Source organism: Ursus arctos, unplaced genomic scaffold (genome assembly GCF_023065955.2).
Source record: "Ursus arctos isolate Adak ecotype North America unplaced genomic scaffold, UrsArc2.0 scaffold_10, whole genome shotgun sequence".
NCBI classification, from domain to species: Eukaryota; Metazoa; Chordata; class Mammalia; order Carnivora; family Ursidae; genus Ursus; species Ursus arctos.
This window is the reverse complement of record NW_026622764.1, coordinates 42,630,832-42,658,711: the sequence shown is the minus strand read 5'-3', so window position 1 is coordinate 42,658,711 and position 27,880 is coordinate 42,630,832.

The window sequence follows — 27,880 nt, the reverse complement described above, 5'->3', positions numbered from 1 at the left end:
GAGATACATGCATCCATATGTTTATAGAAACATTATTTACAGTAGCCAAGATATGGAAGCAGCCCAAGTGTCCATTGATTGATGAATGGATAAAAAAGAGGTGATATATATATATATATATATATGGCATATTATTCAACTATAAAAAAGAATGAAAACTTGCCATTTGTAATGACATGGATGGATCTAGAGAGTATAATGCTAAGTGAACTAAGTCAGAGAAAGACAAATACCATATGATTTCATTCATATGTGGAATTTAAGAAACAAAACAAACAATCTAAGGGGAAAAAAGAGAGACAAATGGAGAAACAGACTCTTAACTATAGAGAACAAACCAGTGGTTACCAGAGGAGATGTGGGTAGGAGGTTGGTGAAATAGGTGATGGGGATTAGTATGTTTGGTTTGTTTTTTAAAAAAAAAAAAGATGTAATTTTCAGCATATTGCCAAGTGTTGACATTTCAAAATAAAACTCTCACACTATCCTTGTAAAAGTGTCTGATGGAAAATAAATTCAGTAGCAATTTGATACTCTTCATCTGTTTAATTTATATTTTAAGCAGTATTCTGTATTCTTTAACAGTCAGAAGTTTTACTTTATTTTTCCCTGTGGTATTTTTATTCCTCTTAAGAGAATTTTACTTTAATGTTAAACATAAACAATGGTTGATTGATCATACCTAATATATTTTATGCAATAAAACTATGTATATAAATTAAAATTATATTTCTTATGGTCAATAAGGTGTAAATGGTCACAATCTTCTTGAATTATCATAGCATTGATTATAAGTTCAAAATAATCAAAAGAAAGTAAACTTACAAATTTTGATAATAAAATCTATTTAAATGATAAATTAGTTTTTTTTCAATTAATTTATATATCCCTAGACGAATAATAATATATTGTTAGTTGATGTTCAATCAGTTCCATTCTATTTTTCTTTTTTATTAATATAAGTGTTAATAAGCACTACATAAAAAAGTGGACGTGAATAAAAAAGTTACTTTGGACTCCTTCTTTATCTGCTAAAGATCGCAGAGTGAACTTAGCAAAAATTATTTTTAATGATTTACCAGTTGATAGTTGTAGGCCATTTTTTTTCTATTTTGTTTTAAGCAAATAATCAGTAGCTACCTATCTTGGAAATGGATTTGTTTCCATTAATATTACTCTAATTTCTCAGCACCCTTTTTTGGAATTGTCCCACATTGGTAGTTCACCATAGCAAGGTTCTGGATGCATGAGCTGAAGATCTTTCTTTTGTAAAGTTGGAAGAAAGCCATTGGGAAAGAGGAAGCAGCACAATACATTTTAGACTGATCAGGTGTTTGAAAAAAATATGAAAGAACCATTTGCTTGGGGCACATGGCTGGCTCAGTAGGTAGAGCATAGAACGCTTGATCTGGAGGTCATGAGTTTGAGCCCCCTGTTGGGTGTAGAGTTTACTTTAAAAAAAAAAAAAAGAACTCTTTTTCATGGCACCTCAGAGACAGTAGGCTGCTTTAGGATGAAGCTGAACATCTCTTTCTCAACTACTGCCTGCCAAAAACTCATTGAAGTGGACGATGAACACTAACCTTGTACCTTTTACGCAAAGCATGTGGCCACAGAAGTTGCTGCTGATGCTCTGAGTGAAGAATGGAAGGGTTATGTTGTCTCATCAGTGGTGGCAATGACAAACAAGGCTTCCACATGAAGCAGGGAGTCTTGACCCATGGCTGTGTCTACCCGCTGTTGAGTAAGGAACATTCCTGCTCATACCAAAGAGGACTGGAGAAAGAAAGCACAAATCTGTTGGGGTTGTGCTGTGAATGCCAATCTCAGTATTCTCAACTTGGTCATTGCAAAAAAAAAAAAAAAAAAAAAGGTGGAGAAGACTATTCCTGGACTCACTGATACTATTGTGCCTCATTGCCTGGGGCCCAAAAGAGCTAGCATAATCCACAAACTTTTCAGTCTCTCTTGAAGAAGCTGATGTCTACCAGTATGTTGTAGGAAAGCCCTTAAACAAACCAGGTAAGGAACTTAGAACCAAAGCGCCCAAGATTCAAGGTCTTGTTCCTCCAACATAAATGTCAGCATATTGCTCTGAAGAGACAGCGTACTAAGAAAAATAAAGAGGCTGCAGAATATGCTAAACTTTTGGCCAAGAGAATGAAGGAGACCAAAGAAAAATACCAGGAATTGATTGTCAAGAGACGGAGGCTATCCTTTCTGAGAGCTTCTACCTCTAAGTCTGAGACCAGTCAAATGAGCTTTTCTAAGAGTAACAAGATCAGACATCAAAAAATATATATATTTTAAATATTATTGTAAATATAATATTTATATATAATTATTAGTAATTATATGTATATATGACAGTTGAAACTCTGGAAATGGATTTTAAAATAACTTTTTAGTATTACATGGCCCTTCAAAAGTCTTTTAATATGGGCTAGAAAATCCCCATTTGATAATCACTGCTTTGGAAACCCTCTCAAACCCTCTTTATCAATATATGTAAGAGAGGTTTCCTAGTCGGCTATAATACAAAAGGAGCAAGTAAATTTCCTCATCTCATCCAAGACTATTGGTTTAAGCATGGAAGGGGTGATGGTGGGGAATGGAGGGAGTATGGATAATTGGGAAGACCTCATTGTCTGGTTTGGTTTGAAGACTTTTAGGTTTAATTTTCTTATGAGGAAGGTATATACCATCTCATTTAACCGAAATTCTTTGTTTTGAAATTCTAAATCTAATAAGCAGTTATAATTAATAAAATACTACTTTCCTTTCCTTTTTGAATGCTCTTTGTACATGTTTTCTCTAGGACTTCATGGAAAAAGGTAGCAGTGAACTGAGCCAGAATTTGAATTTTCTTATGTCTGTTGGCTTTAAAAGCATCAAATGGTACAACAGATGTCATGTTTTTAACTGGTGGGAGATTACTTAGGAACTCCAAAGTATTACTAAGATAATACTGCCGTAGTTTTTGTTCAACCTACAGTGAGATTGATTTGTATTTTATCATAAAGTATGAAGTTACAGGGTTTTTTTTTATAGATACCTTTATCAGATCAGTGAATTTCCCTTCTGATAGCTTGCTAAAAGTTTTTCTATCATGAACGTGTGTTGAATCTTGTCAAATGCTTTCTCTGCGCCTGATGGAATGAACATATTTTTAAAAAATTTATTTTAACATGGTGAATTACATTGATTTTTGAATGTTAAATTAACTTTGCATTCCTAATATAAAATCCACTTGCTCATGATGTATTATCCTTTTTATATATTGATGGATTCAATTTCTTCTCTTTTGTTAAGAGCTTATGTGTCTATGGTTATGAGGGGAATGGGTCAGTAAATTTCTTATAATGTCTGTGTCATTTTTAATATCAGGATTACATTAACCTAGTAAAATAAATTCCATTTTCTGAAAGAGTTTCTGTAAGATTGGTGCTATTTCTTTCTTTCTTTTTTTTTTTTGGTGCTATTTCTTATTTATTTATTTTATTTACCATATTCTTTCTAAATGTTTGATAGAATTAAGTTGTGCTATCAGCTGGGCCAGGATGTTTGTTTGTGAAAATTAAAAAAAAAAATTTTTTTTATCCAATTTCAAACTTACAGATAACTTGAAAGAATAGTATCAGGGTTTTTTTCCACACACTCTTAACCGAGATTTACTAATTGTTTACATTTTGTCTCACATGTAATACATACAATAATCACTGTATTATGTGATTGTTTTATATGAACCATGTGAGACTAGGTTGTAGGCACTGTATCTTTATTCCTAAATACTTCAGTGTGTATTTCTTGAGAACAAGGGCATTCTCTTACAAAACAAAGGTGCAATAATCAAAATAAAAAAAATAAACTTAACAATGATACAGTTGTAGTATCTAGTCCAAATTCTGTACTCAAACTTTGTCAGTTGTCCAGTAATGTTCTTTATGCATTTTTTTATATTCCAGGATTCAATCATGCATTGCATTTATTTTTATGTCCCTTTAGTTCTCATAAATCGGGAATGTTCCTCATTCTGTCTTTGCTTACTTGATTGACCTTGATGTTTTTGAAAAGTACCAGTTATTTTGTTATTAGGTTTGTTTAATCTCTTCTCATGATTAGATTCAGGTGTGTATTCTTGTCAGAAGTATTAGTAAAAAGGTATTATGTTGTTTTCAATGTATATCAGGAGGTGCATGATGTTGGTTTGTCCCAATATTAGTGATGTTGACTTTGATCACATAATTAAGGTAGAGTTGGCCAGGTTCTTTACTGCAAAGTTAGTAATTTTCCCTTTCTAACTTATTGGAAACATTTTGAGACCATGTAAATATACAGTTCCTCATGAAAATGTACCTGTTAGTTTTGACAGTCATTGATGATTTTCTAACTTCACCTATCAGTTAGCATTTTACTGTGAAGAAGTACATTTCCATTGATTAAAGTCTCTGTGGCTCAGATTCTTATTTAATGAATGTGGACCCATTATATTATTCTTTGTCTTGATGCTCACATTTTCCTAGATTTTGTTCTACATTTGAAAATAAGAGTAGTTACTTTTTCCAGGGATGAGATAAAGAAATGGTTGTGCCAATTGAAAAGGATTCATCATTAAAGAAGGCTTCCTCATGACCCTAGAATTTCTACGTTTCCTAAGGTCAGTAATAAGCCATCAAGAACACTGTGGCAGGCAAGGGAAAAATCTGTGCCAATTCATTCTTATTTATGCCACAGAAGCTCACATATTCATATTTATTGTGACTTAAGTCAGCATTTAAGTGAGGTGTTTTCTTTCACATTTTTCTTCACCACAATATTCTAAGTTCCTTTACGTTAGATCACTTTAAAAAAAAAATAGATCCTGGGGAACATAACCCTATAGAAGTTGCAGGGTCCTCAGTAAATCCCTAATGGATGATTTTGTACTTAGGGGTTGACCGTCACATTGAGAAATATGATATTAGGAGACATGCATAGATATTTTTACATTTGCATTTCGATGTGTCTGAAAACAACAGCTAAATTATTAATAGTCTCTCCTAATAACATACAGTGTATGTGTATGTATAGGGATTATATTTGGTTTATGATTATAGCTGCTTTCAGTAGAAGAATAAGCCCTTGATAGTTAGGTGGAAAAATAATGGTGTCCATAGCAAACATTGCAATGACTCTGGAATAGCAAAAAAAAAAAAAAAAAAAAAAAAAAAATCCTCATTTTTAACACTGTGCCTCTTGAAATTTCACATTAAAACATTGATTAAATTACTAGAGAGCTTTAAAAATATAAGTGTTCCTGAGTGGAATAATCTTTAATTTCCCCCTACCCCAACCATTCGCATTTTAGAGTGACTGTATTAGGGAACGGCTTTAATGTGTAGATAATTGAAATTAAAGAATGCAAGATAGAGGTTAGGAGATAATTTTTTGATATGTGTTAGGGGATAATTTTAATATACTTTGAATTTTCTAGGTAGAAAGATGGAATGAAGGTGAGAGTGGCCCTGGGGATATTTGAGGAAACCAGATGCACATTGTAGGACTGAATGCCTGAGGCACGAATAAGGTTGAGGCAAAACATTTGGAGAAACAAATGAGGTAGAGAGTGCTAGAGCTGAAGAAGAATATAACTACCCCATAATTTTGCCTGGGGCTGATTTTACTCCTCTCATTTGCCTCTTCACTTCCTCATCTGCTTGAAGCCTGTGTTCCAATAAAGCACTTGCTATGTGCAAGGCTGTTGGCCTAGGCTGATCTGTCTACTGCTATGAGAAATTGCCCCAGTGGTCAGCAACTGGATCCTGAAAGCATTGCTTTCCCAGTTGTTCCCCTGCAGTTCTTGATGTACCCCTTATTTCAACCACACATTTGGGGTGCATGTCTTGTCTAAAGAAAATGTATAGTTAATAATAATACTGTATTATATATTTGAGAGTTGCTAAGAGGGTATATCTTAAAAATTCTCATCACAAGAAAAAAAAACCTTGTAAACTCTACAGTGATGGAGGTTAACTAGACTTATGGTGATCATTTTGCAATATATATAAACATTGAAGCCTTATATTGTACAGCTAAAACAAATATATGTCAATTATATCTCAATTAAAACAAAAGGAGGGAAACGTATTATCAGGGCTTTTAGACTGTTACATTTTAGGATCTCAGTCATCATCCTTATTTTTTTAGAAAAATGTTAATATGACTTATCAGTATAGTGAGAATGGATGAATTAACTGCCCAACCTAGTAAGTCCAGTAAAGAGAATTTCAAGTGTCTTCTTACTTGATTTTTACAGATTATGATGTAAAACTCTCTTAACTAAAGATAGTAAGTATTTAGGCAAGCCAGTATTTGCAATCAGAAGATACCTTGCAATCTAGAATCCTTGTTTAATAAATGGGATCTTTGGTGACTATGGCTTTCGTAGCCACTTTCCTAGCTTTGGTGCCCAGTGCTCACTAATGCTTGCTGAGGAGAAAAACAAAAGAATCAGTACAACAGTTGAGCAGCCCTTTAGTCACCATAAAGAAAAATGATTACTATTTTAAAGATGTTATGCTGAATTTCAAAAAGTACATTAAAGAAAATAAATTAGGTACAAAATAAAATGCTAGTGGTTTACCAACAGAAAGGGATAAAACTTATGTTTGAAATTAATAGTTCTTTGTGATAACTGCAAAAGTAGGTACTTTTCAGTTATGAACATTAAAGTGATTTTCATTTATTTTCATTTTTTGATTTTTTGGGAGGAAACAAATTTAACAATATGCAATTAGATTTTTGTCTTTGGAAATTGTAATTTTTGCTGAAAAGTAAAGTTCTGAGAGGATATGTTAGAGTGTGAGCAAAATACCGCATGGTTATTAGGATTTTAATATTTCTTAGAACAAGACCTTGTTCATATTTTTATTGCATAATGTAAAATCAGGAGAGCCAGTTATTTCTTTTAATTAAATACTCCATTGATGTTGTGGTGACTTTACTTACATTTAATAATAAGACCAGAATATTGTATCTTCCTTATAAATCATACATTAATAATTATTTATAATATGCTACTTTTTTACATGACACTAGGATTTTTATTGGGTTATATATGATCGAATTGTGAAGTTTGGATTTCCTAATTATTTAGATAGTGTAACTTTGAGATATAGTGTATGGATGATGTACAGGGAAAAAAATTCCCTTCAACTGTATACCATCCCATTTCTGTATAGACAGAATCACAGCATTGAAACTAAAAAGCAACAATCTTTTAGGCATTTATTCAATCAGAAAGCATTTGTTGAAAACCTCTCAAGAGCTAATCACCTCAATCATATTTTAACTCTGTGCCAATCTTGATTATGTCTTATGTGTATTGTAGGGTATTGCTATTTTAAATTTGAGTATTGTGGTCCTATTACCCTACCTCAAGTGTAGTACGATTTTGGTGAACAAAATATCAGGCTTGATTGTAGATAGACAATCAATGTATTTGGGACCCTATATCCTTTACATCCTAATATATGACCTTCTGGCTTCATTTACCTGGGTGATTAAGATAAAACATTTTTTTCCTGTGCTTAACCATCCTTTGCATGTATGATGCCTTGATTCTCACCTTTTTTAGAGCATGTAGCAATGGTGAGTGAAGTATAAGCATTCACTCCTTGGCCACTGCATCAGGTGGTATGGAGAATTCCAAAGGATGCACATAGCAGTACTGATGGATAAGGGAGGCCAAATAAACACAAGTGAACAGATGGATGCATCTCTGTAAACTTGAGTACATGCATGCAAGAACTTCAGCTGCACGAAGACGATATTCCTGAATTCGAAATGATTTTTGGAGTGCTTAGTATGGATGACCTTGAGGCTTATTTTAGAATATTTTAAGTAAACTTTCATTAAACAGATAAATAATAGAGTTGTGAATTAAAGGGACCGAGAATAATAACATGAATTCAGCCATAAATCAACACATATTGTTAATTAGTAGATATATATTTGCTTGTGAATAGTGGAGATCACAAAATTCACATAAATACACTTCAGAGCATGGGCCATTTGGGGAAAGCATAATTTATGGGTAAATGATGATTGAAAACTAAGCTGGATTTCTTTTATGGGGAATGATAATATCAAGAGCATTTAGAGAAAAAGACTTTTGTCATTGGTTTCTTTATGCTTGAAAAAGAGTCTGGAAACAGTGTGTAGTTAAAATGGATACATCAGGGATTGTGGAGTTGGACAGACCTTGGTCCAAATCCCAGCTAAGCCATTTACCAGCTAAAGATTTTTGTGCGGTAGGTGGGGGGAGACAACAACTTCCATGTGTTTCAGTATCTTAATCTTTTAAATGGAGGATAATGTCTACTTTTTAGGATGCAGTTTAGAACTTGATATATATTAGATGCTCATTGAATGATAGGTATTTTATTATTAAAAGCAGCTCATGATTTATTTTATGGCTTTGGAATTGATAGAAGGTAAAGATTTGAGAAAGGTAAGGACAATAAAGAAGTAGTTTAAAAAAAAAAAGATAGTATTATCCTATGTAAAAAGAGTGACCCAGTAGTGTAAAGATATCAGGCAAGTTGGAAGAAATGGTTTGATGATAAAGCAATGTTTTAGGTTCTGTAGATTATGACCTGCATATATATATATATACACCAATACCAATTACCATAATATATATATCATAATATATATATCAATATATATTATATATATCATAATATATATCAATATATATTATATATATCATAATATATCAATATATATTATATATATCATAATATATATCAATATATATATCATTATATATATATATATATATATATATATATATAATTTAATTGATAAGTAAGGCTGATACATGGTTTTTCCTAGAGGTCTCCAAGGAAAGTGTGTGGAGGGGAGTCACTGACAGATAAGTCTACTGTTACCTTCAGACATTTCCAAATCTCTTTCAGATGTTCAGACTATCTCTATGTAAGTTTTTATGTGAATTCTTTTCATTTTGCATGTATTTGATATTTAAGAAATATTAGATCTGTGAGTTATGAAATAGTTTGTATGATTAACTTTGATTTTATTTTATGCACTCCTGGCTATTGAGTGTTTACTGAATCCTCTTGCCAAAATGAACTTGTGATTAGGTTGCAAGTGTGTTGTGCTCTTTGCTGTTTTGCTGATTCAGTGGGTTGCTTTACCTCTTCTGCTCAGACTGAAAATCAGTACCCAGAGTTATCATCATTGAACTCTTGCAGTACTCTTAAATAAAACTCAGAAGTAGGGAAAGAAATTCTTAGTGAATGAAAGTGACTAATGGATTAGATATCTAACTTACCACCACTAATGGATACTTAGTTTCCACTCTGGCAGAAATAATAAACATGTTTTAGGATGTACATCCACATTGTGGAATTTTAAAATGTAAAAGACATAATTACTTAAAATTTTTAAATCTTGTTTACAAAAATATATAAGAAAAATAGCCAAAACTTTTCTAAAGGAAAAATAATGAAAAGGAATTCATTTACCTTGTATTAAAATAAATAATTTAATGGGGTACTTGGGTGGTTTATTCCATTGAGCAGTCGACTCTTGATTTTGGCTCAAGTCATGATCTCAGGATTGTGAAATGGAGCCCCACCTTGGGCTCCATGCTGGGCATGGAGCTTGCTTAAGGTTCTCTCTCTCTCTCTGTCCTTCTCCCTGTGCCCCTCCCACCTTGTGCTCACTCTCTCTGTCTCTCTCAAAAAATCTTAAAAAATGATTTAAAAGCTAAAATAAATATAGCAATATAGTGTTGGCATGAGAACAAATAGATTTATAAAACATAATAAAAAATTAGAGACTCCAAGTAATTATTTGTAATGAGTATATTTTCATATGTTAATTGGATATTTCAATTTTTTTATGCATTGCTTATATTTCATTGGATTGTTTTTATCCTCCTAACCGATCTCCTTTTCTCCCTCTCTCTTCCTTCTCTCTCTTCGGTATGTTAAAAATATAATAGGAATGAATGATTCAAGTAAGGAGGGAGACAATAATTTATAGTGTAGTATTTCTGTGTCTTAGACTCTGTGGACTGACATTGGTCATATTAAATTTTATGAACTTTATAGACTCTTGGTTACTGACACATATAGGAAATACCTATATTAGATCTAAGCAAATGTAGTAACATCTCTTGTGGCTGACTGGGGAGAAGGGTTTTTTGGGAGAGGGGCATGAGGAATCTTCGGGGGGCAACATACATATTCACTATTTGATTGTGGTTATGGTTTCATAGGTTTATACGTATGTCAAAAGATCAAATTGTATATTTTAAGTATGTGTATCTTATGCCAATTACACTTTAATAAGATTGTTATTTTATCAATATTATTTTTTTCAATTACCATCAGGTCGGTTCATTATAAAACTTGCCTTTAATCACTAGAAATCGGACTTCGAAACCCTGTAAATATTCTCTCTTCATGCCAGCTTCTGATACTACTAAGACTTCTTCAAAGTGGTATTTTTCTTTGGTGCTATAATTAGTAAACTCAGGTTTGTGTGGTGGACAGCTTATTTTGGTGGTCATTTTGAGTAAAATCTTTTGTCTGTTAGGTACATTACGAATATTTTCTCCTAGCCCAGGCGTTAGCAAATATTTTAGGAATTGTGGGCTATATGGGCCTGGCCACAGTACTCAAGTCTGCCTATGTAGTAGGACAGCAACCATAGATAATTTGTAAATGATTTTGGTGTGGCTGTATTCCAATAAAACTTTATTTACACAAACTGGCGGCGAGTCCATGGGCTATAGTTTGCCAAACTGTCCTTGAATATTGCTTGTCTTCTAACTTTATTTATGGTATATTTTATCATATAGTTGTTTAAAGTTTTATCATATCTGCTCATTTTTTTTGTTATTCCTGGGTTTTGTATCTTTCCTTCTGTAAGATTATACAAATATTTTTCTATAGATTTTCCAGTATTTTGTATTTTGTTTTTGTGTTTTACATTGAAATTTTTGATATGGCTGTAATTTCCTTGAGTGCATAATATGAAGTAAAGCTCTACTTTATTTTTTTCCCAAATGATCCAATATTGTTTGTTAATTACATAGTCTCACATTGATTTGAAATTTCATCTTTTTATAGAATATATTCTCCTAAAATATGGATTTATTTCTGAAATTACTATTTCATTTCATTATTTATTTTTCCATTCCTATTTTATAAAATACTTTTTATTTACTTGAGTTTTATGAAATATTTTACTTCTAGCAAAAAAAGAATGTTACTGTTTTCCCTCATCTTGAAAGGATTATTTTTCATTATTTGTGGGTTTTCTTTGCTCGTGTATTTTTTTTCTCATTATATATTATCAGTTATTCTTTTGTGTATAGGAAACCATTGAACTTTTTCTGTCAATTTTGTGTCTTACTAGTGTACTAAACAATCTTACTAGTTATAATAGTTTTCCAGATGATTCTTTTGGATTTTATAGCTGAACAATCATAGCACATAGAAACAGTGAGATATTTTACTCTTTATTTCTAATGTTGATTTCTCATCTTTTCTTATCTTCCTGTGTTGGCTAGGAGGGACAATAGAATGTTGGATAGTAGGAGTAGCAGGTATTTTTTTCTTGTTCATGTTTAAAATTAGATTTTAGTCATTTGAAATACAAAAGCCAAACATCAGTTTTCTGTTTCAAAAATATTCTGGTCATTCTGCTATATATATCACATAAGCTTTCGTTTTTGTTAAGTGAAATACCTCTTAAATTCTCTATAAATTATTTTGATGAGAATTAGTCTTTTTTTTTTTTTAGGATTTTATTTATTTATTTGACAGGGGAAGCAGCAGGCAGAAGGAGAGAGAGGAGCAGACTCCCCACCGAGCAGGGAGCCTGATGTGGGGCTCCATCCCAGGACCCTGGGATCATGACCTGAGCTGAAGGCAGATGCTTAACCATCTGAGCCACCCAGGCGCCCCGAGAATTACAGTGTTAAAATAACCTGTGCTTCTATTAAGAAATAGTATTTCTCTGTTCTCTTTTCTTTTATGTTTCTGATTAAATTTTTCTTTTTTTGTTAAAGTTACTGCAAATAATTTTAGATGTTAATATTTTATTATTTTGTGATTGAGTTTTTAAAATGTATTTAATGGACTCTTTGAGGTTTATGATTCCTATGTTTAAAAAAATTAAACATGAAACTATTATGTTTCACCAGTTATTTAATCATTTGGTGGGATTTTTTTAAGTTAACAATAGTATCATGTGCAAATAATGAGAGTTTTGTCTTCTTTTTGGATAATTATAGCTTCTGTCACATAGCTCCCTCCCCCCCTTTTTTTTTTTGAGACAATGAGAGAGAGTGTGCATGTGTGGGGGTTGGGGAGAGAGACAGAAGGAGAGGGAGAGAGAGTCTTAAGCAGGCTCCACATTCAGAATGGAGCCCAGGGCAGGGCTGGATCTCACTACCCTGAGATCATGAGGTGAGCTGAAATCAAGAGTCGGACGCTTAACCAACTGAACGGCCTAGGCACCCCACGTCTCCCCCTTTTCTATGTATTGTTTTGGCTATTGTATTTTCAGTCATAGTGGTGATACCATCCTTGCTTTGTTGCATTTTGTAACTACTTTAATATTTATTTGTTAAGACTGCTACTAGATTTTGGCCAGATGTCATAATAATTTTAAAGATCGTTTTTCTTTTTTTTTTTAATCCTATTAAGGATTTAAAAAATAACCAGGATTGATATTAAGCCTTAAGAATTTATGGAAATATGTATTTATTTGGTAACGTTTATTGATATAATTATGTATTTTTTTTAACTTTTGAACTGTTAATAACATGTGTTCTTTGAATTGATTTTCTATCATTGAGGCATCTGTCTATATTTTTAAATCTCTTATATTGGGTTATGGTGTGTTATCTACTTAGTAAACTTTCAGAGAGTTGTATGATATTTTATCAGGCACTTGTGTTTCTATTTTTTAATGAAATTACTACACAATTTTCTTTTTTGTGCTATATTTTCCAAGTTTGGGTATCATAGCTATACTAATTTTATAACATGATTTGGAAAGTTTTCCACCTTTTATTGAAGTTTGTAGATACTGACTCTGAGTAACATGTTCTATATCAGAGGCAGGCTGTTTTGTTTGTGCTTTTTCACCTGAGGCTAAATATTAATTTTTTAGATACTGAAATTTAAAATCTATTTCATTTGGGCAGTTTTCAAAGGGTTAACATTTTGCCTGGAATTTTTTTTTTTTTTAATAATTTTAGGCCTTGAGAAATAGCTGCCATGTCTCTTTATAGTGAGTGTAATTCCAGTGTTTATGAATCAGGTGAAACGTAGAATGTTCATTGAAATATCTTTCATGAGTTAATGGGAATCCTTAGTTGAAATGAATACTTACACAGGTGTTGATTATGGTTGATTCTGTCATTTAACTTAAGCCACTTTAAAACATTGATATTTTTACTCAGTTCAGAGACAGAAGACCTTGTGTCCTGTTCTGAATTGGCATTTCCTCTTTTCTAAGGAGGTCTGAATGTACCCATGCATGTTATATTTAAATGTTTGATCCTTTGACCCTTGTGGTTAAGTTATGTTTTGGGAGGTACATTTCAAACCTGAAAAACTACGTTATCTCATGAGAAAAAATCAAGGTGTTAGCTGTCACATAATATTGGAAGATATGTTATAGAAATGAGAATTACACTTATAAAATTAAAGTTTCACTATATATGTATAAAATTATTAAAGAAATATAAGAAGAAAGTAATATAAAAGAACCTAATCTATTTTTCCTATTACAAATTCTAAATTTGTAAGAGATGAGAGCTTCCTTACCAAAGGACAAACTTCGGATACCATCAGACTTACAAAAGAAACTTTTTTACTTTATTCACAGTTTTAAATGTTCATATGTCAATATTTGAAAATTTGAGAAACAAATACAGTATTGCTTGGCATACAAAATGCTTTGAAAAGTAAGTATCTTAGTATACTTCTGTGGCTTCTTTTATTTTGTTGTTCCTGAAAAGAAACCAGCAGGAGTTGGTCCAGGTCTTAGATTTTTAGATAAGAAATTTTGTCACAGGATTGTTGACCTCTAGTATTTATTGTTGGATATGTGCTAGTCAGTGAAAAATATTTCAGAATAAGATAGCCTTTTCCTGAAGGAGTTTAGAGTCTCTGTTTCAGCGCCAATTCCCATTCTTATCTCCAATGATTGCCAGGGTATAAATAGCTGTAAAATAACACCATTGGGTGCTAAGTACTTCGCTACACAATAACTCTATCATCACTTTACAATAACAACTGACAAATGATCCATACTGTCAGAGGGAAGCTTTGTTGTGTAAGCCATTTCTTAACTACATTTATTAAGGATTTTGACAGCAATCAGTGGAGATACATTTTTTTCTAGTGTGTTTATTCCTTAATCTACAGTCTTTAAGGATGTGCCAATTTTCATTTATCCACTACCTGTTGTGGAACCCGGATAACAAGATAATGCAAGTCATTAGCAAGGTTTGCATACTACAGAAAGGTACCATGTTTCCTGACATGTTGAAGCTAATAGAGTGAAGTTACACTGATAACATTCTATTTCTGTTTCATCCCCAAGGACAATAAGTATTCCTTTCTAATCCTATTTAGATAAGGTTGAAGTTCATGGGTTTATTCCAGGCATTTATATACAAATGAAGTAGAGTTTAGTTTGGATTAGTTTGGATCTTCTCCAAAGATCAAGAGTTTAGGTTTTCAGGTAGAGAAGAGCTTTGTAGGAGAACATATCTGTCTGCTAAAAATCTTTTTGTTTTCCCAGCCTCCCTTTTTTTCCAGTACAGTTGCTTTTTATTTCCATTCATCAATCTAATCAGAATAGAATTAAAGACAGTTTGCTTTCTGTTATCCAGTGTTTGGACTGAAACAAAATTGGCTTTGTACCTTGTAGACCCTGTAGGATCATGATGAATGCTTCCATTTTCTCTTTTTCATGAATCTGAATCTACAATAGATATTCATTTCTTTAAAATAAGGAACAACTCATTTTTAAAGAAGAAGAGAAGCAATATAAACTTGTTTTTGAATAAACAGAATTTAGGCAGTCACGTAGTCTTTAAGATGACTCTACACTTCCATGTAACTAGAGTGAGGAGCAATGTTCAGCATAAGTTGTGGTGTGAAGGGAACTTGGGTGTGTAATAGCCAGTAGGTGGGAGCAATGTTTCCACTCTGGTGTAGGTTTGATGTCCTTTTCCTCTGAACTAAAGAACATCAGTTGTGAATTTCTTTTGTCTTCCCTTTTACTTTATTGGAATAAAAAAAAAGCAAAACTATGAACGACAACTTGCTAATGAGTTTTTCATCCTCTTAGGTTCTCTTTGGAGATTCTGATTATTGCAAATGAATGTTGCCCCACAGTACACTTGTTCCCTCACCAGTGTGTCTTCAAGTAGGGAGGAGGAAAAAGGATTTTTTAAAATTAGAAAATAAAATAACCTTATACAGCATCTTAGCAATGAAAGTATTTTATATCTTTACCACTTTAGAATTATTGTATGTATTCAATTTCAGTATTTTTTTCACTAAACTTTCTTCCTTTTTAATTTTTTATGGAGGTTTTGACTTTGCTTTACTAGATTTTGTACTTAAATAATTTAGGCTTTCCTCCATTCATAGATTTAATATGGGCTTATAAGGTCAATTTTTTAACCTTGGTAACATTGCTTCTTATTGACTATTTTAAAGTCAGCATGCCTTCCTTTTCCTTTTCAAGCAAAGAAAATTAGTAATATTTAGAACTTTCTGGCAATACATCACTTGAGTGAACTCAACATGTGCTTTTAAGGAAAAAAGTCACCTTGTGAAAAGTTGTTTCCCTATAAATAGAATTAATGTTAATTTCTAGGATTTTCAAAAGCTTCTTTATTCAAATTCAAAGCTGGCTTAGTCCTCAATTGGTGTTTGCTTGTGAACTTGATGCACTAGTTTCTGTATGATTTGACAAAAATCAAGAAGGATTTAGTTTTTACAAATGCATGCCACATGAATTTTTATTCTATTTGTTACCAGCTTATTTGAAAAAGCTGAAACATATGAACAAAGGCAGTAGTGTTCTTGATTTGAACATAAAAAAGAAACAGTTTCTCAAATGAGAATCAGAGCCACAGACTTACCTGTTTAGTAAACTCGAACCTACTTGAAAAAATTTGATCCATGAAATAAGGAAACTTTCCTTACTTGATGTAATAAATGTTAAGATATCAGTAGGACAAACTGTCAAAAAACTGTTAATTTCTGTTCATGAACATTTTTTTCTTTCCAACGGTAAATTGTTTATTATATACAAATACCTACACATAACCATGCAAACACAGGCATATTATGTTATGTTATTGCTTTCATATTACTATTGTAAATCAGTGATTTTACATTTCAGTTATTGTAAATCAGTGATCTTACATTTCAGTTAATTGCTGTGCTTGGGAACTGCTCTGTACAGGAAGACTCTGGAATCAAAATTGGAATGGAACTAAAATTGTGAAATCCCAATATGATAAGATAAGTTGAGGTGGAGAATAAAATTAGGATGACACAGGGGCACCTGGCTGGCTCAGTCAGTTAAGTGTCTCTTTGGTTCAGGTTATGGTCTCAGGGTCATTGGGCTCCCTGCTCAGCAGGGAGTCTGCTTCTCCCTCTCCCTCTGCCCCTCCCCCTGCCATGCTTGCTCTCTCTCTCTCCCCCAAATAAATAAAATCTTTAAAATAAATATTAGGATGACACAGCAGATTTGATAGGGCCAATATTTTCATTTCTGTGCAGTCTGTTAAAGGGGCAGATAGATGGCTGAGGGATGATAATAGCAACTGACCAAGAATACCTTCACTTTCCCCTCAGCTTGACTGAACTTTGACAGGCTCCTGACCTCCTTTTTCTTAGAGCATTTACTTTAGAAAACTTGGGATGGTAAATTCTTTCTCTGGCCATTTTAAATATACACAAATCTTAAAAGACTCAGGCTGGTTTTACAACCCAGGAATGTCTTTCTCCAGGACCAGAGAACCACCCCTTTGAAGTGTAGTCATTAAGGAAGGTAAGTGCCCCTGTCTCCCAGTCTAACTTCAGTGGGAGCCAATTAGAAAACACAGATGACCAAATCACAGAGAAAACCGTTTGCAAACTCAAGAATAACTCAGTGTGATCAACACATCCCTTTGATGAACACCCCTCCCACCCCAGCATCCTCCCGTTACTTTTCCACTAGCTACTCCAGCATTTAAGATCCTTCTCATCTTGTGTATTAGTGGAGTTAAACTTGGTCTGAGTTGTGGCCTCTTTTCTCTATTGCAGTAGCCATGTGTCTTACTCAGCTTATGTCACCATAAGGAAATACCAGAGACGGGATGGCTTACACAGTAGAACTATATTTTTCATGGTATGGAGATTGGGAAGTCTAAGACTGGGGTGTTAGCCTGGTTGGGTTTGCATGAGAAGTCTTGTCCTGGTTTGCAGATGGTTGCCTTCTTAGTGTCCTTACATGGCCAGGGAGGGTTGGTGGAGGGGAGAGGTCAAGTAAGCTCTCTGATGTTTCTTCTTTTAAGGGCACTAATATTCACGTCCTACTCTCACAACTTCACTTAAACCTAATTGCCTCCCAAAGAACTCATCTCCATATACCATCACATTGGGGATTAAAGTTTCAACATATAAATTTGGAATAAGACACAGTTTGGTCCACAGCACCTGGAATAAAATATTCCTTATCTGTTTAGTTTTTGCTTTGATATAACCCACTGGCCGCAGAGAGTAATTTCATAGATGAAAATAATCCTTCAGTCCCTGTTCTTGGTGTGACATTTGGTTGGGAGTAGGCAAAGGAAAGAGATGGACTGTGCTTTTCTTAGGCATTTTATATTTCCCATAGGTAGGGCAATTTTTAAGTAAAATTATAAAAAAGAAATTTTTCTTTGGTTGCCCATCCATCTCTCCTCTTTCATTCTACTTGTCTCTTGTATTTACTCCAGGGGGAGGGAGGTAAAAAGTCAGGGAAGGTCTCCTGGAAATAATGACATTTGAATATAATAATAGGGGGGAGAACAGGATAAATTGTGTGGGCAGCAGTTAGGAGAAAAGCAAGAGCTAATGTAAGGAAGATGGGTGAACTAAAAATGAAAACAGCAATAATGAAGTTAGTTTTAACATTTATTTAATTTCTGCTATGTGCCAGGCTCTGCTCTAAACAGTTAATGTGCATTAATTCATTTAATGGTTATAGCAACCCTATGAGGTACATACAATAATTATTCCCATTTTGGACATAAAGAAATTAAAATGCAGGGAATTAACAAATTTGCTCAAGGCCATAAAGCTAATAAATTATAGAGCTGGGATTTAAATCCAGGCATTATTGGCCCAGTACCCATGTATTTAACCTCAAAACAGCACTATCACTGAATATATGTCGTCACTCTAAAGATATACATATTTTAATCAGGTAATGGCCTCTGATGGTGGGATTTTTGACCGTGAGCTCAAGTTAATGAGGAAAAGTTGTTTTTGAAGGGACGATGGGGTCAGAGCAGTTTTTCGAAAACACTTTTCAAATTGTAGAATGTTGTAATTACCTGTTAGTCTTGAAGGAAAGATCTGTGCCAATGACAAAGTTAATAATAACATACATACTTCTTGTATAGTATTTTGTAGCTTACAAAATGCTTTAACCTGAGTATTTTCCTTAAGATTTTATCAATGACTGTAAAGTAAGATTAAGGAAGTTACCATAACTTTCGAAGAAGTTGTGCAACTTTCCAAAGTTATAATAGCTATTTAGGAGGCAAGATTCAGTATTCAAATATGAGACTGCCTGTTGTCTGATTCCTTAAACTTTTCACTAACTAATTTCAACAGAGACCGGGTATAAAAGTGATTTGAAAACTGAGAGTTGAAGGTTGGAAGAAAGTAGTTAAAGATCCACAAATATCTATACCTTATATCTTTGAAAACAACTTTTATTATCGACTGTAAGACCTGTAATTGGGACTCATCGAAGTATTTTTTTGGGAAAACTCCAGTCAACAAATTAATTTTGACAATTGAGAAAAAACACAAGTGTAATTGCTAATCAAAGGATACTCTGGGGAAAGACCCAGCCACTTATAATTTAATTAGGGACAGTCAGCATGAAATCAGAGAAAAGAGATCATAGCCGCATTTGAAGAAAACACATTTAAGAGGTAAGAAAATAGTCATGAACTGGCTTCTGTAATTTCAAAGCTCCATGGAGACTGCTGGCTGAACTGATATCTTTTGATACTGATGGATTCTTTTCTAGTAAAACTCTGTTTCTTTCTTTGAAAATTTAGAGATTAGAAAGACCTAAATTGAAACATTCAATTATAGGAAGTGAATTATAATGGGTGGCCTTTATGATTGCTGTACTAAAAATATGAGCCTAGAAGGTAGAATTAAATATTTAGCTAAAGTGAGAGGATTCCATAGCTAAGAATCGCAAGGCAGAAGAAACTCTTTTTTTCTCCACTTTGCGTATTAAAGACCTGAAGGAAAGAATGTGCTATTTATTGATAAAGTGTTTGGGGCAAAGTAGTTAAACTCACAACAGGTAGCCCAAAGTAGTTTTGAAAAGTACATGGCTGAGAACATTTTGGATTTTGAAAACGTATACAAGTTGACAAAATGTAGATTAGTGACAGGAAAAGGATATGTAAACTTTATGAGATCACATTTGAGGAAGAAATACATAAATATTTAAGAGAAAGCAAACACAACATATTCACAGCTGTGGAACCTTTCAGTATTCTGATTCTTATCCTGTTAAACCACAGAATGTTGAAAATAATAGAATACACAGAAATACACACCGCAAGACAGTGACAATTTGTCTCTTTCCCTTTGTTTTTCTGTCTCATACTCTCCCTTGCTTGATTTTTCCTAGTCTATCAGAGTGAAGAGAACCTCAGATAATCTTTCCTAGAGCAGAAATAAAAAGGACTTTGGTATGTTCATTGCCAGAAGGGATAAGGGGCTGAGAAAATCATATAAATCTGTATGTATGTATGTGTGTGTGGGAGAGAATGTGTGTGTTTCTCTGTCTCTCCTTTCCAAGAAAGCAGTGGTTCTCAACCATGGCTGCATGAAAAGGAAGAGGGGAACTTAAAAAATTCCAGTCTGTGCTCTAGGCCAGTTGTATCAGAATCTGTGGAGGCAGAAATCAAGCATCCCATGATTCCAATAAGCAGCTAAGATTGATATACATACTACAAAGTAGCCAAATCGGTAACTTCTACCCTTCACTCCTTTAAGAATTTGCATGGGAAAGCATTGTAGGTGTGGTTACCCCAGTTCATGTCTTACAGGATTTATCCTTTTGATACATAGCAGTAAAAACCCTTGCATTTATTCTTCTAAGTGGCTATTGTAAACCTGTATCTCCCCAATAGAAAAATCTTCAGTGACAAAATAACAATTGATATTGACTTTAAATACTAATTACACTAGTTGTCTGCTTTTAAAAACTCTTCCTTTATGCTTATATAATATCATACCCTAAACTTACCATATTGCACTTCTGTCACTTTATCAGCGAAGTTGTTTCTAGTCCCATGTATTTGCTTTAAGGTTTTACTTATAGTCCAACCTTCGTCTCCCCATTAAAGCGCAGAATCTTATCGTTCTTTTTAAACTTTAGCCGAGTATGTCAATACTTTAGCCAGTGATCATAGAAGACTAATGAGTAGGTAAACACCATGCTTTTTTAAAAAAATAAATGTCGACAAAACTAATGGATAGTTGTTATAACACTTGTATACATTTTGAGTATTCATTAACCTTTTTGAAACTGTGATTGGTATATCTGTATCCCGTCATGTTACATATGTGCCATCTCTTTTAATGTTAATATGGAGGATAAAAGCATTTATAAATAAAATGTTTGCTTCTCAGTGTTTATTTCCTTAAAGAGTATAATGTGTTTTTGAGTATTTACTTATCTAGAAAAGAATTGATAATAGTATGAAGTATAAAAATTGCTAAATCAGGTATAAGAATTTGGAGAATCAGTGAAGAATATGCAAGTAAATTGAGAGGAAAGATGAAGTAGATTTAACACCATGATTGAACACAAAGGTAGTCAAAGGATTTTTAGAATGGAGGAAAATGGTTAGAAATGGGAAAAAAGAATGAAATATCTTAGTAATAACCAAATAGAAGTATAGTATATGAATAATCAGCAAGCTACAGTAAGTTTGAAAATGCATGACCTAAGAATGTATTTTATAATTGCTAGCACTGTACATAAAATAATTATTAATAAAAACTACTAATATATGCTAGAATAAACTATGTCTCATCAGGCACAGCTTGCTTTGTAGGAATTCCATCCCCTGTATTCATTATCTTTTCTACAAGAGTTCCTGAATTTGTGCTGTGTAGCTGTTGCTAGTCTTTCTGTTCTAAAATAGATACCATCTTGCTTTTTTATTGTTTTTTATTATAGTTATTTTTTATCCTCCTGATTTTTGCTGGTCACCTGTTGCTTATGGTTAGTGGTCTTTTTCCTTCTCTTTGGACAAAGCTTAAACATTATTATAGTTTGTTTCAAATTGTGGCATTTGACTAGAGTTCCAAATTCTTGAATGGTTCCTGGTGGGAAGTGTCCAACATGAGAGAGTTTCCCTCTTTTTACAGGAGAACCTCTGCTATTCTAGATATCCCACTGTTGGTTTCAGTATGATACAAACTTTGTGAAAAAAATCAAATTAACAGTCACTGGATATACATTAAATGCTAAGCAGAGCACTGCTATCTATGGGGGTAAGGGAGACGTTTTTAGGTGGAGCTATGCATACGGTTTTAGCCTACCAGTAGATCATAGAGCATTCAATACTGTTCTCCCATTTTCCTTGCTATTAATCCTTTTTTTTTTTTTTTTGGTTTTATGACTTTGATTATATTTAACCTGCACATTTGTGTCAGCTGTACAGTTTTGTACAAGCTACACATACAAGGAGCTTGCAAGTAACATTTAAAAATTCAAGCCAGCACTGGAATCCGTGGGACCTTCTTCCTTCAGATGGAGTATGCCCAAAGCTGGCTTGAGTTCTGCAGGAAGTCCCCAGGGGGGTCCCACTATTACTCTTTGAAAAATTTTAATGTCATGCGGAGGAAATTCGAAAGAAATCCCTTATAATTTTTAAAAACAATGAATAAATTAATGTTTGCTGTCTGCTCCAGATGAAGTGAGAGTATTTCAGGGAAAATATAGGCAATCTTAATTGTTAAGAACAGGATGATCTATATGAACGTAAGATTTAGAAAGGACTTACAGATTTAAGTCACAATTTCTTTTTAAAGTATAAATGCATTCAAGATTTTCAAAGGCAACAATAGTACTTTATAGTGTTATAAATAATATTGCTATGTTGCTTTAAATTTTGAAACAGAATCTTTTTTTAAAAAAAACCTGATTTTCATTTAGGTAAGTTCTCAATTGACTATTGCCAACTTAGGCCATAGAAGAAGTCTCATTAAATTTAAAGGGAATGAAATTATATAAAGTGTGTTGTACAACTATAATGAAATAAAATTCGAAATCAATAGTAAAAGGAAATTAGGTAAATTCAGAAATTTGTGGAAATTAACACACTCTTACATAACCAAAGGGTCAAAAAGGCAATCACCAGGGAAATTAGGAAATACCTTGAGATAAATGAAAACAAAAGCACAATATATCACAATTTATGGGATTGAGGAAAACATGGCTCAGAGGGAAATTTATTGTTATAAACACTTATGTTAAAAAAAGATCTTTTGGGATGCTAAGCGTCAGTTAAGCATCTGCCTTCAGCTCAGGTCAGGATCCCATGGTCCTGGGATCAAGCCCCAGGTCAGGCTCATTGCTCAGCTGAGAGCCTGCTTCTCTCTCTCCTTCTGCCCCTCCCCTCTCATTGCCTCCCCCCACTTGTGCTTGTGCTCTCTCTCTTTATCTTAAATAAATAAATAAATAAATAAAATCTTTAAAAAAATCCCCCAAACTAAAAATCTTACCTTCCACATAAGAAACTAGAAAAAGAAAAGCAAACAACACAAGCATGTGGAAAGAAAGAAATAATACCATCCTCACTCTCTCTAGCACTCACGTATAAGACAACAGGGGGTCTGTTGGGATCAATCTGAGTCCTAGTGTTCTGTTATCATAATTGACCCTCTTTTCTGAATATTGAACATTGTAATTGGAGTAACTGTCATGTATCAAAGTCTGACCCCTTTCTTTCCTTAGGATTTTTTTTTTTCCAGGGAAGTCTCCTTTTTGGCCAGCTCATACATTTTTCTAGTCAAGTTCACACATGCATTAATCCCAAGTGGGCAAAGGTCCTTCTCAAACTGAAAACTACTATTTTACTATGCATAAATGTATAAGAGGTTGTTATATTTTATTTCCTCCATTTTTAAATGTTCTTGTCTTTAATCTATGGTTCTTAATCAATAATTGACAGTAAGTTAAGAGGAGGGAAGAGGTCAGTGTGACAGAGGGAATATTTGTAATAAAACACAGACACAGAAAATTGTGCTAATAGGTTAACTCCCTACTAATGTGAATAAATCCCTCTGTGAACCTTTTCTGAGATTACTTTTGTGAAGTAATTATTGTCTGGCCTAAAACCTTATAGTTAAGTTAAAATTAGCAAATTTTTATTGAGTTCTGTGGTAATGTCACGTTTCCAGTCACAGTAGCATGATATTTTATGGTTGCAAGGTGTTTGTTCATTCACCCCTTCATTCTTTTGACTGCATATGTTGTATGCTTGCTGTGTTCCAGTCAGATGTTTGTATAAATGATTGCACTATAGTGGGATAAAGGCAGATTAGCGGTTTGGACCAGGACCACGGGGAGTAAAAAGGAGAGTGTCATCAATTCTGCTTGGTTGTGTAAGGAAAAGCTTAACAGAGGAGAACACACATGAGATTTGGTCTTGCAGGATGAAAGTCTTAGAGTCTATCAGGGGAACAATATGAAGGAACATTACAGGCAGAATGAAAGTTTGTGCAAGGAATGAAATAATGGGACTTGTTCAGGGAACTGTAAATAGTTCCACATACTCAGAGAGTCCCAGAAGCCACAGACTTTGGTGTCAGAGAAGCTGGACTTGAACTTAGCTCTGACATTTACTGCCTGCATAACTTAGATGAAGTCAATTAAACTTTACCACCTGAGTTTTTACTCATTTACAAAATGAGAATAATAGTGTTCACCTCAGAGTTTTTTTTTTTCTCCTTCTTTATAAGGATTGACTAAAATATGTCCTTTTATACGAGTCTTGCCAGTTTCTGGCACATGGAAAATACCCTCTAATTGCAAGCAGTTGTTGTGGTGCACATTGTCGTTCAGACCCTTGTTGCTTTTAGGATAGAGGAAGAAGGAGAAAAGGTTGAAGAGGTGAAGAAAGATCAAGCCACAGAGGACTATGTGTATTCTGCTAAGAAATCTGATCCACATACTTCTAAATTGTAAGAAATCCATCCTTAAAGCTTACGGTCCTTTGTCTGCACAATTTAACCTTCCAATTATGTTTCTTTATCAATCTCCGGTACCTTTACTGTTCCTTCCTTGTCACACATTCTTTCATCCGTCATTTTTCTTTTATGTTTAGCCATGTAATTTTAAGTGTTTTCAAAAGATACACAAAGTAATTTTCATTGGCATCTTCACTTGTAGTCATTTCTGTGAATAAGGACTCAAGCTTTTTTTTTTTTTTAATTATTTTCAGTATTTTTTTTAAAGATTTTTTATTTATTTATTTGACAGAGATAGACAGCCAGCGAGAGAGGGAACACAAGCAGGGGGAGTGGGAGAGGAAGAAGCAGGCTCCCAGCGGAGGAGCCCGATGTGGGACTCGATCCCGGAACGCTGGGATCACGCCCTGAGCCGAAGGCAGATGCCTAACGACTGCCCTACCCAAGCGCCCCAAGACTCAAGCTTTTAACTTGACACTTTTATCGTAAAACCTTCTCTTCTTCTATCTTAATTTTCTCATTTATTTTACTTGCTTAAATGATTAGCAGTTAAGAAAAGGGAAAAAATACTCTTGTATCCACATGCTTTATTGAAGGTACAAGACTGTCATAGCTATATTAATTATGGGATATAAATAGAGCTTTCATTATATGTTGTCAAAAAACTTGTTTTTTTATAAAAAAATTATCCTATAATTTTAAAATGTAGACAAATCAGTTGGTTCATGTTTGCTGGTCTGAACAACAAAAAAAGTAGCTGTGTATGGAAGCTATCAGGAAGATATTTATGCATGAAAATGAATTTGATTCTGAATAGCATTCTGAAAAAGTATGTTTTTTGCTATATTTCAAAGTAGTCATTTCCATAACTCTCACCAATGATATATTTGCATTGCCATATCCCTCCTACTGAACTAGCAAAAACTGAAAAATTCATCAGACATAAAGATGTTTGAAGAAAAATACATAATCTGAAGTTGTTACACTTTGCAAACTGTATATGCCAGAATATTCCCTTTAAATTTTTCTCATACCAAAATAATTTTTAAAACTTGTTTTGAAGGATAGTCTCTTTTTAGGCTTAACAGGAATGAACATTTAAATATTAAGGAATTTATAAAATAGGAACATTTTTAACATCACTGTTTAGATATGTCATAAAATTTACCCATTTAAAATACACAATTCAATAGTTTTAGTATATTAAGAGTTGTGCAACCACCACCAAAATCTGAATTTAGAACATTTTCATCACACCATTACCCTGTGCCTATTACAGTCACTCCTCATACCTGCCCCAGCCCTAGGCATTATATCTACTTTCTGTCTCTACGAACTTGCCTAATCTGGACAGTTCATATAGATAGAATGGTACAGTAGGTGATTTTTTTGTGATTGGCATCATTTGCTTAGCATAATATTTTCAAGGCTCATCTATTACATGTATCAGTAATTGATTCCTTTTCTTGCTGAATAATATTTCTTTGTATGTATATAACACAATTTGTTTATCCATTCATCAACTGATAGACATTTGGGTTTTTTCCACATCTTGCTTATTATGAATAATGCTCTAATATTCAAATACAAATTTTGTGTGGGTATTTTTTTTTTTCATTTATTTATTTGGGAGAGAGAGCGGTGTGAGAGAGTGCCAGCTGGGTGAAGGGCAGAGGGAGAGGGGGAAGCAGGCTCCCTGCTGAGCAGGGAGCCCAGTGCTATGTGGGGCTTGATCCCAGGACCCTGAGATCATAACCTGAGCAGAAGGCAGACAGTTAACCAACTAAGCCACCCAGGAACCCCTGGATATATGTTATTTAACTTGGTGTGTTGCCGAGGTCATATGATTAATTATATACTTAATCTTTGAAAATTGCCAAACTGTTTTCCAAAGCTACTATTCCATTTTGCACTCCCATCAGCAATGTGTGAGGATTCAATTTCTCACCTACTTGTTAGTGGTCTATCTTTTAGATTATAGCTATCTCATTGGGTGTGAAGTGTTATCTTATTGGTGGCATTACTTTGCATTTCTTTTTTTTTTTTTTAAGATTTTATTTATTTATTTGAGAGAGAGACAGCCAGCGAGAGAGGGAACACAAGCAGGGGGAGTGGGAGAGGAAGAAGCAGACTCCCAGCAGAGGAGCCTGATGTGGGGCTCGATCCCAGAACGCCGGGATCACGCCCTGAGCTGAAGGCAGACGCTTAAGGACTGTGCCACCCAGACGCCCCTAGTTTGCATTTCTGTAAGGACTAACGTTGATGAGCATCTTTTCATGTGCTTATTGACCCTTTGTATATCTTCTTGGAGAAATGTCTATACAGGTCCCTGGCCCATTTTTAAAAATTGGGCTCATTATTTAGTTGTAAAAGTTCTTTATTCTAAATACCAGTTTCTTCTCAGATATATGATCAGCAAATACTTTCTCTTATCCTGCAAGTTGTCTGTTTTCTTAATGGTATAATGTACAGCACAAAAGTTTTTAATTTTGAGGTAGTCCAATTTATGTATTTTTCCCTTTGTTGCTTATACTTTAGGTCTTATATCTAAGAAACCATTGTCTAATCCCAAGTCACAAAGACTGACTCCTATGTTTTCTTCTGAGAGTTTGATAGTTGAGCTCTTACATTAGGTCTGTTATACATTTTGAATTTTGTTCTGTTTGTTGGTATGGTATAAGGAAGAGTTCCAACTTCATTTTTTGCATCCGGATATCCAGTTGTCTCAGCACCATTTGTTGAAAAGACATCACTCTTCATTGAATTGTCTTGGCAATCTTGGCAAAGGTCAATTGACCATAAATGTAAATGTTAATTTCTGGTCTCTCAATTCTATTCCATTGATTTTTATGTCTGTTTTATTCCATTACTATATGACTATCTTAATCATTGTGGCTTTGCAAGTTTTGAAACCTGCAAGAATTGTTAGTATTCCAACTTTGTTCTTTTTTCCCCCCCGAGATTATTCAAGCTATTCTGGGTCTCTTGAATGTTCATATGAATTTTAGGATCACTTGTCATTTCTGGAAAAAAAAAAAAAAAGGTTGCTGGGATTTTGATAGACATGGTGTTGAATCTCTAGATCAGTTTGGAAAGTATTGCCATTTTAACAATATTAAGTCTTCTGATCCATGAACATGGGATATGTTTATTTAGAACTTCTTAACAATGTAGCTTTTAGCATTCAAGCCTTGTGCTTTGTTAAATTTATTCCTAAATATTTTGTTACTTTTGATGCTCATTGTAAATAAAATTATATTCTTAATTTCATTTTCAAATTGTTCATTGCTAGTGTATAGAAATACAATTTTTTTGTATATTCAGCTTGTGTCCTA